The 13,250-nt window shown below is 40.4% G+C and overlaps 1 protein-coding gene across 5 annotated transcripts in view; it reads right to left on the reverse strand.

The window, feature by feature from the left end:
- ZFAT (zinc finger and AT-hook domain containing) overlaps positions 1-13,250 on the reverse strand; it is a 279,097-nt gene continuing 265,847 nt past the window's right edge. For 4 of the 5 annotated variants that reach the window (XM_080377866.1, XM_080377863.1, XM_080377861.1 and 1 more), the window contains one exon: positions 9,767-13,250. This exon is cut by the window's right edge and continues 26,661 nt beyond it. The gene's annotated coding sequence lies outside the window, so the exon portion shown is untranslated. The other variant, XM_080377864.1, reaches the window with a different exon arrangement.

Consider the following 13,250-nt stretch of genomic DNA (forward strand, 5'->3'; position numbering starts at 1 on the left):
TGACAGTGCTTCCAGAAACTCATTCTGAATTGGTGTATCATGAACCTGAAGACCTCAGGACCTACAAAGACTTTGCAACAAAAGAAAGTTTATTTTTCTAGCCGTGTATCAGGCCTCTGATCCTTCACGCATTCCTTTGACACCCAGAGCTTTCCCCTGGCAGCAGCCTCTCTGTGCAATAACCAGGTTTAACATGTTGACCTTGATAAAATCGGGGAACTTGCTGTCCTTCATGTTGCACCTGTGCGCCTCTGCCTGAGCGAGACAAAGGCTTTTATTCAAAACGCATTTCTCAGGGCGTGCTTAGTGCATCAGTCACTTCAAGATCTGACAGCATGTACCCACTTCATTTTCTATGCTCAATTGCTCACTATGATTAAGACTTAAAGCTGCCATGGTGATCTGTGCAGCTAAAGAGCTAAATTTTGCTGTAATGATTATAAAAGTCCAATACCCACAGAACCGCTGCAGCCGCTACTGTTTGACTCAACAGGGGAGCTAGGCTTCTAAATATCTTTGAAGCAGCTGAAATTTTTGAGATTCTGGATCTTGGTGTCCTGGGAGTCAGATTTTATAGAAATTTAGATTGACAGATGTGTGTGCCTCTTCCCTTCAGGTAATACTAAGTAACATATTTATCTTAAACTAATATATAGCCAATATTGTAGATTGCCAGTGAAACAGAGGCTGAGTTTAGCAGTCGCACTTTTAGCTTAATGTGGTCAGCTTCAAAACAGTTCTTATTTGACTCAAATAATCAGGTTTCTGTTTACACATTAAACTCATAGTGTTTATATACCAATTGCAATCTAATAAGATTGTTATTGTCAATTATAATTAGAAAATAACTACGGTCTTATTGCCTTCTTAATTGGCATTAATGTTGCATAAAAATTATGGCTGCTTATTCAAGTCCAGCTGGAGCTTTCCTGGAGTTCTAAAATATCTGTCCTATAACTTACTGAAGGAACAAATCCGGAAGTATTTTCAAACTATTTATTCTCATTTGTCTGCAGCCACTTGTGTTGGTAATCTTGGGTTTGCTTTGTGGTCTTTCGTCCCTGGTTATGCCCTGGACAGTGACCATTAATTGGAGATAAGTCAGTGAATAAGAATCAAAAAGAAATTGCAATTTTTAACATCAGTCTGAATGAGATCCCCCTAGAACTAATTTCTTGCCTTCCTTGACAGTAATTAATACACTGACTTTCAGGACTAGTACATTAAGGAGTCATGCAATTCTAAAAATATTTTATTTATGAAAACTATTTAGCTGAAGATTTACTAGGTCTCAAATTACTTTGGGAAGATACAAATCACCTCTGACCCCAGTGAGGTGCCTAGGAAAGGAGTATGCACTGTTTATATCTGAAAAGAAGTCCTACATATATTTGGAATGATGCACAGGCTTTACATTAGCCCTCTGAGGGCAGAAGTAACTTCAGAAAATTAAGCACATTAAGTCCTTAGTATTTTTCCAAAGTGTTACCATTTACTTATTTTCTCAAATTAATGAGTGTACAAGTAAACAGAATAAAAACCCAAACGTGTTGCATTTCTGATACTCATTTTATTTTGAGAATTGTTAGTTAGTATTTAGAAGTGATATACTCAGTTTAACACTTCTTCAAAGAGCGTTAGTAATTATAGAAGTATTTGCAAAAATAAAAGGAGAAAATGACCTTAAAACCGATGTAGCAAGAAAAAGTCTTTTAGAAGGTTTCAAATGTCTATAGGTTAGTTATGATGAGATCAGTCTGGCAATGTTGTTGTGTAGTATTTATCTCTAATTAATTTTTACGTTTTCATGGTGATGAAAACCTGGTTTTCAAAACTTAAGAAAATCAGTGAAATATAAATTATGTTTTCTTTATATGTCTCCATTAATATTCTATGTTGATTTAGCTGTTCTTTCACTGCTTCTTTCTTCCTTTTTCCCTGTGTTTGCTCCACCTCTCTGATTCTGAGTGCTAGGAAACATGATAAAGTGAGGAAACAATATTAAATTACTAAAAACTCTTGCAGAGAAGATGATCTGCCCACCACCTAGTGTTGTGGATTTAAAAGGAGAGGAAAGCGGGTCATGATGGCTGTGGCTACACATAGGCTTCTGGGAGCAGTGAATCAAGCTGGTGAAGTACTGAAGAAAAAGCAGGGCATTTCTGTCCGATATCCAGAAATAAGTGTGGGATCTTGAATGGGGGTGGTTTCATATTTTATCGAATATATAGCATAAGGAGTTTGAGGACTAAGGGGAATTGTGGTTACCTGAAATTTAGAGGACATGGATTCAGGTAAAGGAAAATTACAATAAGGATTTTAATAGCGTTTGAGTCAAGGCAGTGCCAACTTTTTGGAGGTTTAGAAAAGGATATCTGAAATCTGAAACAAAAAAAGGGATCTGGAGGAGGTAATTTGTATTATATTAGCACTGCTATCATAAACAATGAGGATCAGAGTATATGGCAAAAGTCAATATTTACCCCAAAGAGGAGCTGGCCAACACAAAAACACGAAGACAGGAAGGACATAAGAAGGACAAGCAGTAATCTAATGTATTTTCATAGACTGGCTGTATGCACCGTGTATCTCTGTGTCCTGCCACCCTTGTTAAAAAGTCACCTTCCTGACCCATTGAAATGGTGACGCGCTGGGACAAAGCATGTGTTTCCATGGCAAAGATCGTCCAGTGAAGACCCAGGGGCATAGTTCTTCCAGGCACCAGAAGATATCAACAGTTTTGAATCATATCTGCACATAAAAAGAGGAAGTTATGGCCTAGAAGTATATATAAACTCCTGTGCTTTAAAGAGAAGTTTTCTTTTAATGTCCTCTGGGGTCTGAACTGCTCACAATGAAAAACTGGCACCCAAACTGAAGGCAAGCAAAACACACCAATATACCTCTATTTCGACAGTGAAATAATGTACACCTGAATTATATCTAGTGTCCTGATTTTTATGTAAAGAATACACTTTCTCCATTTATAAAGAATACTTACTGACTAAAAGAAACTCCTGAAGTAAATAAAAGCTGTAGACTTAAGTGTTTACAGTTCCCAAAGAATTCTTTTTCGAAGAGCAACTAACAGCTTGAAAAGCCCCCTTTCTCTCCTTGTGCTTTGCAGGTAGTTTGAAATGACCCTCCATGTTCCTAAGATTTTTCTCTTCACTCCCTGATGATTTCCAAAGTGTCTCTAAGCAATACATGCTGCAGGACACATTTATCCACCATGAGTTACTCATTTACTGTAGCAAGTATGCAGGGAGATATTTATCATTCAGTTGTGGCTGAAGCCCCTGAAGCTCTCTACAAAGATGTGTCATTCAGATCCGTAAAGGACCAGGTCACCAAAACCAGACTCCATCAGCAGACACTAACATTCTTGTGTTTTCTGCTGTTCCAGCAAGCACATTTTTGATCCTGATGCAATTCTCCGTGTCTGAAGCTCTGCCCATATCAGTAGCACCATGAAGCAACCCACAAGATGCGCAAAGGTAGTGTTGAACTTGTCCTTTTCTGTTGAGTACACTGGTGTAATCACACGTGATGCATGAGATACATAAGCTACAGTAGGAGGAACCGCCTCATTGAGGCAGAGGGATGATGGTCTGGCTCCATCCACTACACAAGATGGACATGACTTACCTGCTACAAAAGACCTACAGCTTGGCTAGTACAGAGATGAAAGGATGTGTGACTGGGTGTACAAAAAGTTATCTGACCAGATTAGCAAAGGTGGGAAACATACGGGAAAAGACAGCTTTGGGATTTTCTTTGAAGCCTGTATTTGCTGTACCTGAACTAGGTGTAAAAGTGTAAGACAGAACACCCATAGTTATTGTAGAGGAATTACAGAGGAATGAAGCTGGGTTAATTAACATTGATAATATCCAGCTGTGGGCTGGCTTCAGGGGCAGTGGGTTGGCTGATGTGGATAATGTGGAGCTGTGGCTGGTTCCTGCTAAATAGTTTTGGAAGACATGGTGATAAATTTCCTATCCTATAAGTTACATATTTTGAGAGACAATAGTTTATCAATTAAAATACATTAGTTCTCAGAACATTCACTGTGAATTACAAACAACCACTGCATCTTATGAGATAAAATGTAATTAAGATTGCCACGTGGACGTTAAATAACATACCCCAAAATATATTGCTAACCTTGAGAGGACTACTGTAGGGAACCTTCCCACGTCGCTTAGCCAGGTGCTAGGTTTCAGGAAGAGCTCAAATTTTATCTCCTACTCACTGAAACTCTTTGAAGCCCTCTGGTGTATCAGCTGTAGACAGGCACCATTTTAGTCATCTCCTTTGATCATAAAAGCTTTCATGCGGCATTGGGTTACGAAGGCAAGCAGGCACCGCATATCTCTGACCAAACGCTATGTGCAAAAGTGAACAACATCCCTCAGGTGTGTTGGAGGCTTTTCCCCATCTTTGTTGTTCCTCAGGGCAGGAGGGACAGGAGGGAGAAGGTGCCATTGCCAACCGGCATGGTCTATCAGGGAAAACCTGTCAATTAAGATTTGCCTGTTGTTATGCTGCAAGCACAGTGTCTGCTGGAGCTGCCCATGCTCTTCAGAGCGAGCAGATCCTGGCATATAATGCCATTAACACATCCAGCAGCATTGCTTAGGTAGTTTGCTTGTTGTCTTCAAGGCTACCATATATGCAGAAGGCAGGCATGCAGCGCAGCAAAGCACGCTCTGCACTGCGCACAGGTTGTTTTCAGAGGATAGCAGAGTCCTCTGACTGACAGGCTTAACTGATTTGATTGCACTGGCTCATATATCTCAGCCTCACACCAGAGATCTGGTGTCCGTGAAACCAAAGAGGTTCAAGTTCATTTTTTGACCGGAAGGACAAATCTCACTTTAAGGATAAATCCACAAGATAAGGTTTATTTTGTTGACTGTGCAAAACCCATCACTTAGACACTACATTAAACTAAAGAAATTGGTCCTACTTTTCCTGAGGAGGCTTCTCAGGGAGCAGATCACCATCACAGCAAAACAGCTGTGTCTTTACAACAGCAAGGGCTTGGCATATACAAGGGCAGGAAGCTTTCAGATCCTAACGAGTTCTCCTTGAAGTGGATGGCCTTTTTTGAAGTCTGAAAGGTCAAAGAATAGGATCATGGAACTACATTTTACTCCCCCTTAGTCCAGCATTTACAGGAAGTATTGTTATTTCACATCTGTTAAAAAGGGTTTCAAATAGCTCTTCTAACAGAAATTATAATTGGGATTTTCAAGCTTTCTTCAAGGAGTCCCTGTACCTTCAGTTCCTGCACGTAGCTTCACAATTCTTAATGGCATTGATTCCCAAGATATAATTAGGAAACATTGCTCCGTTAATGAAGCATCACAGTCTAAGCCTCAGAAGCCCTGTTCTCAGTGCAGAGTCCTGGTGCATCTTGCTGCAAGTGTTGCTAAACAGCCTTTAGGTTGTCCTTCAGTTGTTGGTCATTCAAGCTTAGACAGTGCTAGTTCTTAACTTTTAGCAGAGTTCTTTCACCCCTGATTGCCAGCAGAGGTGGAGACAAATATTTAATCTGTCATAACTGGACACTTATATTTAAAGGGTAAACCTGGATTCTACATTAGAAATATGTTGCTATGGAAATGCCTGTGAAATTGAGCGGTGGATTTTGCAAGTAAGGAAGTATGTGTCCATGTTTACCTAATATTTTCCTTGGTCAAATAATAGCTTAAGATTGCATCCAAATTTGACAGATGCACTGAATAAACAGTTCATCTAGAATAAAAATAATGATTTATATCCACTAGTTTAGGTTTATTAAGTGGTGTATATATTTAAACTCTCCATATTTAGATAACTTAGATCACTGTGTTGGGTCCCAAAGATGTGAGCTCTTTGTCTCCAAAACTGTCACTCGTGGTCTAAAAAAATCATTGTTATTTATTAAATAAAGCAAGCACAGGAAAGTACACATGGTTTCAAGAACACTAAATGTTCTTATTTTAATACCTCTCCTTCAAAATCTACTCTTTCCCTGAGGTCTGCGTTCATGTACACTGAATTCCTTTCCCTTATCAGGCTTTTATTAACAAGTCTTACTTCATCTTAAGGGGATGAAAACCTTCCTCCCACCTCCATTAGTAAAATATTTGCTTCCTCTTTGCATGACTTTTCAGCTCTCTCTCCTTTAAGATTTCCTGACTGTCTGAAAATTATAACAGGCCCCTACAGCTGATAAACCTGCTTTCCAGGAAAAAGGCCAACCTATTAGTGCTATCACATTACTGTAGTTATGCATTTAATGCTTTCCTTAGCCTTTTTGTTACAAGCTTTCAAAGTTGCAGTCTAATATCATTGAAAAAGAAGTAAAAAGAAAAAGAAATGAGGAGAAAAAAGAAATTCATACCTGAAATGAAGTCTGTAGTCTAAAATAGGCAGAAGGAACTAGTCCCTGAGGCCAGATTTAATAATCAGTGGGTAGTCAGTATGGTCAGAAGCTGTACTTGCTGTGCTCAGCAGCAGGCAAAACTCCTCCACAGTCTGTAACCCAAGGAAGTAGATAAGGGAGACCCTGGCTAGAAAGGTTACCATCATCAGATGATCCCTTGCTACTGTGACTGGCATGTCTGGCGTTGCCTCCAAACTGCAGACAAGATTAATTTTCCATTACAAAAAGCCTCAGAATACTTATTTTTTAAAGACAAAAACCCTACAAGGAGGTGGAGTCAGAAGCCTCCAAACCCTGGCCAGGTCATGGTGTTGACACCAAGATCTGCAGGCCTCTGTATCCCATCATGTTTTGATACAACTTGGTGGAAATGTTACTTTGGATGAATGCAACTCTGCCTTGAACTCCTTTAATAAGGAAGTCATCACACATGGCAGTGACAAAGGCTGTGCCGTTCGAAGGGATGCATTTAGGACAGAGTACAAGGATTAAATGCTTTTGCTCTCCTTTTTTCCAATCTCCTTCCACAGAATGGAAACACAGGGGTCTTTATGTAGCAACCCCTTTACGATCCTCTCAAGAGTTGAACCTAATCTGATACAAAACTGCTGAAAACAACAGGGTACCCCGCCTCTTCTCTGTTCTTTCTCCACTCAAACCATTAGTCAGGGTCCAGCTTGCAGCAGGACTCCAGGCAGAAGCCAAGGAAGATCCTGTGGTGGGAGACAGGAAGATCCTTTCCAGAGCTTCTCAGGACAGTTGTTCCCACAGAACCCTGCTGGGCACCTGACAGAAGCTGGTTCTCACCCAGTGTTTTCATCTTGTTCCGCTGCCTCCATCTCCTGGCTGGAGTACCCCATGCAGTTCTGCCTCTGCTTCCAGTGTGATTTAGTCTGTATGGGTCCTTCTGCTCTTCTTGTGGACTTTGAAGGTCTGCAGGACCAGGGAGTTTATGGAGTGGAGAGCTCAAAGTTATTTCTGCTTCCACTACTTTTCTGATGGTCTGACTCAGAAAACTCCTTTATGTCTCCATTTATTTCACAATTTATGATCTTTAACAAAAAAATCTATAACATGAAGACAATACACATCAAATGTAAGTCTGGAAGGCTGTTGGGAAGGCATCACAGTGCAGCTCTAAATCACTCCTAGCATACAGTGTAACAAAGACAAAAGCCCGTGAAGCACAGTGTGTCTTTGACTTGCCATAGACTTCTCTGCTTTGAAGGACTAAGCCTGGGATGGTACGTAGCCATGTATCACTCATGCACTGTTATGATCTAAGTTGGAGGTGGCAAGAGGAGACAATAGCCAGGCCCCATTTTGCCTTCATTCATACAATGGAAAACTCAGTTCCAGCTCTGAACAACATTCTCTTTAAGTTTCACATAGTAATTGCTCATCACAACTTTGCAGCTCATTAGCAGAAGCATTTTCTCTCAAACATCATTGCATTGTTCTTTTTTTCATGGAACTGTAAATGTCATAGAGAAAATGCAAACAGAGACATGGTGTAGTTATATAGGGCCACCCAAGACAGAAAGGGTTTTTTTGAATGTTACATCTATAATTAAGCCATCAACCAACCTAAGAGAAATAAAACCCAAGTATTTTAATTAGCTTCTTGAATAAATAAATGCTCCATTATTCTTAACCATATCAAGCTGAGAACATTATTAAAGTCTGAAGGAATAATGAACAACATGACAGGAAACACTTTAGAGCCCATGCAGGAATGCATTTGCCTACTAAGAGGTCTGCATAAATATGCCTATCACTGCTATCTAGGAAGACAAAAATATCAAAGGAAAGCATGAAAACTAAAGGACAGCATAGGAAAAGCTGTAAAGAAAATGATATGAAGTCAGAGGTAGGGGATATATTTTTTGGTATTCTGTGCTGTTGAGCACTCAAGAGTTCAGCTACTCTGCCAGAACTTATCTAAGCTGGCTGTGTGGATTGGCCTGTGTTCACACTCAGTAATTTTTTCCAAACTTCATTGTGTCTGCTTTGGCTCCAGGGTTTTGCCTCTCTGAGGTATTTAGAGGAAGAACATGCCTCTCCAGAAGCTGTAGAACAAAACAGCGCAGAGAGGACTTTTGGACAAATTTCCCTGCTCTGGGTCAGTAGGGAGAATGAGTGATCTTCACAGGCTTTCAGAAGTACCTTGGCTAAAGGGAGGTGTCATTCTCTCTTTTTAGAAATAATGCCAAGAGCACAGGAACACTTTCGTAGCAGGGAAAACTGAAGGTACATATCTGATCTTTCATAGCTGGAACATGTTATCCCACAATCCCAGACAAAGAATATTATGAAACTCAAAGCCTGTATTCCTGTCTTTGAATTAAAGCTCATCCATAAGCTATTCCTACTCACCAAAGCTCATTAATTTCAACTGTATTCAAACACATGCTTAGAGAGATGCACAGCCATGGGCTGGAGCACCTGCTAGAAGGACTTCACTGGATCACAGAATCGCCATGAGATCCAGACTCCAAGGTCTCAGCTGTGTGCTGGAGCAGGTAGACAGTGGGAATTTCGCACAACTGTCCTTGTTCTGACATTGCTCTGAATCTGCTAGATTGAAGTGATGGATCTGCTGCCCGAGAAGAGAGGAAGGAAGGATGGTGGGATCCCTTCTCCCCACCCTCTCCTTTCCCTTCCTCTCCATCAGGTTGTCCATTAGACCCCTGCACAGAAGTGCTCTCTGCCATGGGAGTGGACCTGAATTTGTCCCCTGGACATCCAGCTCCACTCCAGTGCTATAACATCACATCTGTGCAAGCACCAAGACACCTCTGCACTGGCACAAGCAGGAGCAGGTGCAAGGAGAGAGGGTGTTAATTTGTCTCTCAGAGCAGTGTCATAGGCCTCTTGCAGACTTCTCCCTTTAATGAAGGTGGTGTAATATTTTGAAATTGAAAGACAAAACTAAGAATTTGACAGGTATAAAAGGAAGGAGAGCTGCCCTGTTTTCCATTCATAGACCCACTGAATTCTGATAAAAACATCTCCCAGAAGGAACTCAGCCAAAAATTGACTCCACAAAGTGGTGTTTGTCAACGTTTGCTCTGCATTTGACACTACTCCTAATCAAACCAATAACATACCCTACCTTCTAACTACAGAAAATTATATCTGCTCTTTCAAGTTGAAAAGGGTGGCATTTTGGTATTTACCTTTGGCATTTTTGCCTATAAGACAGAGACAATAATTTAAGTTAATTATGTCTGCTCCAAGCATGATAGTTTGATTTCTAGTTTTGCCTGTTTCTCCTGTGTGGTTTGGTTGTTGGGTTGCTTGTTGTTTGGTTTGGGTTTTTTTGAGGGGGGGTTGGTTTTGTTGTTTTTTTTTTTTTTAATAAGAAGCTCTGCAATTGTATATATTTAAAAGGCAGTGATTTCAATAAATGCTTCATAAAGTTCAAACAATTTCTCGAAACATGATCTTCATTCCTAATTAAAGTAATAGGGTAGAACAGATAATGTATCAAATTTCATGCTTTTGATCCCAAAGGGGATCAGGAGATGAGGAGCTCTTGAAACAAAGATGTGATTCATTATCTGAAGCAGAAAATGGAAATAATCAGTTTCATGGAAATGAATTGCAAAGATGATACATGCTGAAAACAAATAAGATGGGATGGAAAGCTTCAAAAGTGCCTGTAATTAGCAGAAAGGAGGGGCTGAAGCCTGGAAAAATAGAGTTTTATTTATTAGCCTTCAGCAACTGCTATCCTGAGATGGGATGAGAAACTGGAAAAGAAAAAAATTTAGTCATCTAGCAATTCCATTTGAAATGAGCTGGGAAACACTGGTGTTACTGTTATTTTAACTTTCTTTTTTATTTTCTTTCTCCTTGAACTTGAAATATGTTGTCTTTTTTTTTTTTTTTTGGCATTCTAAGATGAAACAAACAGCCACGTCCTTATGTTCTACAGAAAAAGTTTGCCGTGAAGAAATTACTCTCCTGCATTCTCAGAACTTTCATTCCTTTTACCAATGACTTTGTTGCGTTTTGGCTTCTGCCATATGCTAGACCAGCCTGAGCATCTCTAGCCGATCTGCTGCACTTCTTAGAAAGTCAGCATTTTCTAAGTCTTTTAATTGCTGCTTTTTAGCTCTTTGTTTCCCCATTCTTTATCACCTGTCCTTGTTTACTGCCTTTCTTTAACAGTGGTTAAAAAATTCCAAAGTCAGAATTGCACCTTTCTTGTAGGACAGGGACAACAGTGTGGTATTTCTTGAATAACAAAATACGGGGGCATGAGTAAGTGTCTCAGTACTTTCTCATCACTGTCATTCAGAATGAAAGCAAAGTAGTTCCTTGGGAAGGGTTTTTCTCACACTCCCTAACAAGACTTCCTCGCTAAGCTTTTCAAGATAATTAATGATTTTAAGGACAGAAATTAAATACCTTAAAGACAAGAAGAGAGAGCGTGATTTCTCAAATGACATAGTATTTGCCTTCGTGAGTCAGGGGCAATTAAAGCGTCTAAAACTGGGCACTGAAGATGAATGGCCTTGACTCTGGATCCCTGAACTGGTCAGAGCCTTGACTGTTCAGATCCTTTTCCCTCTGCAGGCTTTTTACCCAACTCTGATGGGCAAGTAAGGTCAATGAGATTCCTGCAGAACACAACTTTTTGCCGCTGCAATCTTTTTTTTTGCTGAAAGAATGACAATTCTGTCTCATTTCTGGACAGGGCACTGACAAAGAGTTCGTGGTTGGATTCCAGTGTGCTGCATTTCCTTGCTTTCCCTCTCACCCCTACTGAGGGGAGACTCAATACTTAACCCCTTGACACAAAACCAATAAGTCCTATCTTGAAAATACAAATTGGGCTTGTTCTATTACTTATTTAGGAAATTTGTCCCAGCTGGTTGGAAAGTTTTTCCTCACCAAGTATTCGTGTGCGTACTTGTCACAGCACCTGCACCAGCCTTTAGCTTAGACAGCTCGTGTCCTTCCCTGCTGTTTCTCTCCTGGTGCATGTATAACCAGCAGTCAGATACCCTCCCAGCCTTAGTTTCTGAAACACTCGGGTTCATTAATCTCCTGTCTTTAGGCAGTTCTCCCATTTCCCTGATGACCCAGGAATGCTTCGCTTCCAGTTTGAGTTCACCTTTCTTTGACCTGAATATTGCATAGTATTGCAGATAAGGTTTCATCAGTGCCTTGGACTACAGAATTATTAATGCCCTCACTCTAGTCGAACTACCTCACCTGAAGTCATAGATTCCTTTTCTACATCAGCTTCAATAAATGATCCACAGTTAGTTTCTGTTAACAGCTTTTCTATAAGGCTAGTCTGAAATGCCCTCTGATTCCATGACTAAGCAGTGAAGAATTAATCTGGGATACTGCACAAAGAAATATCTTCATAACAGTGTTATTAGTAATATTTGTTCACCAGTCTACAACTAAGAAGGAGAATCTTCCCCTAGTGACATGGGGATTTCTCTCTCCAGTAACATTGCAGAAAACTTTGCAGCTCCGTAGCACTGTAGATCTTTAAAAATAGTTCCCCAGAATGATTTTGAATCAACTGTCCGTGGCAATGTTCATTCTTTATTCACGGAAATATGTTGAGTACCTGATCTTTTGGTTAGGAAGAGTCCTGCAGTACCACATGGAAATGTTTAGATCTGTAGCCCTTTCTGTGTCAGACAGCTGGAACTGCCTCCCTCAGTTGTGTTGAATGATAAATGTCATCCATGGGAAGGGTAAAGAATGCATAAATCTGGGGGTCACTTGGTCTTGTGAGCATAAGCACTAAGCATGCTGGCATGGTGGGTGCCTTGGTGAGGGCAGGGGCAGCAGCCTCCTCCGTTACATGGTCACAAACCAGGTGCACACGCTTTGACAGGCAAGGAGCTATGGAGCTGATCAGGAAGACAGCAGGATGTCATCTTGTAAAGCTCACTCAGCTGCAAGATCCTCCATGCTTAAAGTTGCTGGAAAAAAGGGAAAGATGGAGCGCAACAAATTCCTATCAAAGGCTGTGGGTAAGGTGCTTTGACATACATCTCTATTAAACTAATATTCCCATCATTTTGTTTAAATTTGTGTTTTTCTGTGATAGCTTATAGCCTTCAAGAGCTGCGGTCCAGCTGTAATTTCTTTTCCACCTTCTCTCCATTACCGCATACATATTTTTATACACCACCACCAGTAAATCTGTATCTTTTGTTGCCCAGAGTCTGCATACAGACTCCTCATTTCCTTCACTCTTCACCACTGCCAGCTTAGGTGGCACTAACTCTGATGCTTTATAATGACTGCTTATATCAGTATCAGTATTTCCTTTCTTCTTTCGGTCCACCCCTGCATTAGATTCTTCAATCCATCCACCAACTGGACTGTTTTCAGTCCATCTACCCTTGTTCACTACTGTATCCATGTTCACCTGAGTTTCCTCTTCCTTATGCATTACAACAGTATATGAAGATTACATGAACTTCATTGATTTCTTACTTTGAAGCTCTTTGATTTAAGGTGATCTCATTCTCAAAGTTCAGTCCTATCAGCCTTCATCCCAGGAGATCATATTCTCTATTCCTTCTGCAGACTCCATCATCTGAGAAGATGATTTCTTCCTCTGAATACCTCCTAATGCTCTGGGATCTTGAAATCTTCATTACTTTATTATAACCTTGTTCTCCTTTTCCGGGAACTGGAGGAAATGCATTGAAGAATGCAAGAAGAGAACTTGCACTTCTTAGATGGTCTTCCCCAGACAGACACCTTTACTCCATTCTCATGAGTACTTGGCAGTAAGGTGTGTCCAAATGTTTCCAGTGTCATGGGAATG

Source organism: Falco punctatus (assembly GCF_963210335.1).
Source record: "Falco punctatus genome assembly, chromosome: 3".
In the NCBI taxonomy this organism is placed as follows: domain Eukaryota; kingdom Metazoa; phylum Chordata; class Aves; order Falconiformes; family Falconidae; genus Falco; species Falco punctatus.